The following is a 3602-nucleotide window of genomic DNA, read 5'->3' on the forward strand; positions in this document are numbered from 1 at the left end:
TGCCCTACACAACCCGATGCAGGTACCAGTTTGCCAGGTCAGATAAAATCATAGAATATCAGGGTTAGAAGGAACCTCATGAGGTCATCTAGTCCAACCCCCCTGCTCAAAGCAGGACCAATCCCCAATTTTTGCCCCAGATCCCTAAATGGCCCCCTCAAGGATTGAACTCACAACCCTGGGTTTAGCAGACCAATGCTAAAACCACTGAGCTATCCCTCCCCCCTCTTGGAGCGACTGATTAGACGGTGGTGCTAGGCCTGTGTTTTTTCAGCTGCGTAGCTACAAAGGACAGCCAACACTACAGACAGAAGCTGCATTTTCTCTTTTTGCAGTTCTCTTTTTTGCTGTCCTGTTGTGTGCGTTTATCTTGTGTTGTCTTCTATGAAAAATAACTATAACAACAGCTGCTCCAGTCCATCTCAGCTAACTTCTTTTCTTTTCCCTAGAAGGGCATTCTTACCATCTTTACCACTTCAGAGACCTTGGGATGGGTGGTGGGTGGGATTCCTTCTAAAACTGTCCAGCTAAAGGGAAATAGAAGAAGGGGAGGCTGTTAAAAAAAAAAAAAGCCTTACTTAAAACATCTGAAATGTAAAGAACTGAGACACAGAGACACATTAACACTGCTGATGCTTTGGGGGCATGTTTTCCATCTGAATGACTACAACAGAATCCAAAGCTGGACTAGCAGAGAGTTACAGTTCAGGACTGGGGGGCAGCAGAAACTGTGAGTTTCTAGGCTAGGCCTGGATTAGGAAGATGCCAGTGAGTCAGGACTCAGCGTGCATCTACACAGCAAACAAAAGTGTGATTGCAGCACAGGTGTGTGTTCCTACATTCGCTTTAGTCTAGCTAACATGGGTAACAATAACAGTGGGAACAAGGTAGCACAGGTTTAGCACAGGCTGGCAACCAGAGCTGGTACCCCAGGTCCCTGGTGGGTTGGCATTGGGGCAGCTATCCTGCAGTGAAGTTTGTGCCGCCCACTATCCTTACCCACACTAACGATTAAAGCTGGCACGTCTGTGTCCACCTACTCTACAATTACACCTTTGCTTGCTAGGTAGACACACCTTTAGATGTTTTTGTGGAGTCCGCCTCTCTGCCAGGACACATGCTGGTTGTTCTCCACCCATGCCCTGCCTGCTGGGCCACTGCTTTTAATTGCAAGCTGTCAGGAAATCATACTAATCCAATTGCTTATTAGACTTCCTCGTCCAACTCTTCCCACTCCATGTCTGGTTGAGCTCTATATAACATGAGCCAAGATGAGAGGGAGGATCAAGGAGAGGTTCAGATCAGCAGACACCAGGATCCATCTCTCTGACGACAGGTATGGGTGCCAGTGGGTCAGGACTCAGGATGCATCTACACAGCAAACAAAAGTGTGAAGTGTTGGATACAGAACAAGGCTGGGGCGGGGGGCTGCTGGACTAAGTTGGGGGTGAGTTACATGTGGCACAAGGGCAGGGCAATATCAGTCTGCCTCTGAGACTCAAGACACCTGGGGTCTATCCATGGATCTGGTAGAAGACTTGGGAATAGTGGTTAGAGGATGAGAGGACGGATCTTGGTCAGGGTCTGTGCAAAACCTGGCACAGAATGGGGCAGGAATAATGGGATGTGGAGGGGCTCTGGGGACAGAGTAGGGTGGGAGGGGATCATGGGAGTGGGAGGAGCTATTGGGTGGGGTTCCATGGAGGAGGCAGAACCCCGCCCCACGCTGTCTCCATCCATCTCCCCCCTACCCCCACTGCAGGTCGATCCAGTGACAGACACAGCTATGGCTCTGAAGGGACCCTGCCCGGCGCTCCTGCTGCCCCTCGCCCTGCTGGTCACCTGCCTGGCCCTGTCTAGCGGGCAGTATTGGAATCCGCTGAATGACATATTCCAGAGAGAGCACGTGAACAACCCCAAGAACAAAGCCATCAACAACAAAGTCTACTGCAACATGATGATGTGGGACCGGGGCATATTCTGGAAGTATACCAACACCTTCATCCATGAGTCCCTCAAGAAAATCAATGCCATTTGCAATGTGGATGGCATACCCGTTGGGGGCTTCAAACGTAAGAGTAAGAACTCCTTCTCAATCACCACCTGCACATTTAACCCCTGGACCTTCTCTTTCAACGGACTCAGTGGCAAAAAGAAAATCGTCCTCTCCTGCTTGAATGGGCTCCCTGTGAGATTTGTGAGGCACATTTAGGACCCAGACAGACCGTGGAAGGCAAGAAGGGGACCCTGCTGCATTCTCTAACCCTGCTCTGTCCCTTCTACACTGGCCACGGCACCCGGCTCCTCACCCATCTCTAAACACTAGTGAAATGGTATAGGTGTTTCCACCCCGCACCCTCTGCTGCCCCAACTGCCCATTATACAGTATAGCCTCCCCTTCCCTGCCCCTCACCCTCTGCTGTTCCTAGTGGCCACTATACTGTATAGCTAGCCCTTCCCAGTCTTGTTGTCCCTGGTGGCCATCTAATAATCTATCCTTTCATTAAGAAATATTAATCAGTTTCATGTTCTTGTATTGTGTATTCAGCCTGATCATGAGCAATCCTCATATATGACATGATTAAATGTTATTGGTCATTGTTTGCTTCACTTTTTTTTCTATGTTTCTCTGTGCTCCCTAAATGCAATAAAGCTGGATACCTGCAAAAGCAATCCCTGTCTTATTGTGTGAGACTGGGGATAGGAAGAACATAAACCACTGACCATTTAAGAATGGTGCTGGAAACATGTTGTGGTTTTCCAGGATTTCTCTGTGCTTTCAAGGCCATTGTCAACCTCTTCCTCATTGCTGGGAACAGAGCCCAGGAGTCCTGACTGCTACCACCAGCCCTGCTTTAACCACTAGACCCCACTGTCCTCTGAGAGCTGGGACTAGAACCCAGTAATCCTACATAAGAACATAAGAATGGCCATTGTGTGTCAGAGCAGTGATCCATCTAGCACAATACCTATCTCCAACAGTGACCAGTGCCAGATGCTTCAGAGGGAATGAACAGAACAGGGCAATTTATCAAGTGATCCATCCTCTGTCATCCAGACCCAGCTTCTGGCACTATCAATCAGAGATTTAGGGACATCCAGAGCATAGAACTGTGTCCCTGACCACCTTGGCTAAGAGTCATTGGTGGACTTATCCTCCGTGAACTTACCTAACTCTTTTTTTAATAAATAGTTTTAAGTGAGGTGAAATGTGGGGATACGCAGGATAAATCAGACTCCTGAAAGGGGTACTGTAGTCTGGAAAGGTTGAGAGCCACTGTCCTAAAATTTCCTAACATTATGTTAGCTTTTTGATTCCCACTGCACAATAAGAACATAAGAACAGCCATACTGGGTCAGACCAAAGATCCATCTAGCCCAGTATCCTGTCTTCCGACAATGGACAATGCCAGGTGACCCAGAGGGAATGAACAGAACAGGGAATCATCAAGTGATCCATCCCCATCACCATTCTTAGCTTCTGGCAAACAGATGTTTTCAAGGAAAAATAGACTGATAGGTTGATGTGTATGGGAATGGATAGACGGATACAGTGGTAGGTATGGCGTTAGGCAGGGTGATGTGTATATGTATGGATAAAC

General features: G+C 48.1%; 1 long non-coding RNA gene across 1 annotated transcript; it reads left to right on the top strand.

The window, feature by feature from the left end:
* Positions 1 to 1217: 1217 nt before the first annotated feature.
* On the top strand, positions 1218 to 2669 carry LOC311530070. Its single transcript, XR_014713923.1, has 2 exons — positions 1218 to 1336; positions 1763 to 2669. It is a non-coding gene; the product is annotated as an uncharacterized lncRNA (long non-coding RNA).
* The last annotated feature ends 933 nt before the right edge of the window (positions 2670 to 3602 follow it).

Source organism: Lepidochelys olivacea (genome assembly GCF_965140295.1).
Source record: "Lepidochelys olivacea isolate rLepOli2 genome assembly, chromosome: 13".
Classification (NCBI taxonomy): domain Eukaryota; kingdom Metazoa; phylum Chordata; order Testudines; family Cheloniidae; genus Lepidochelys; species Lepidochelys olivacea.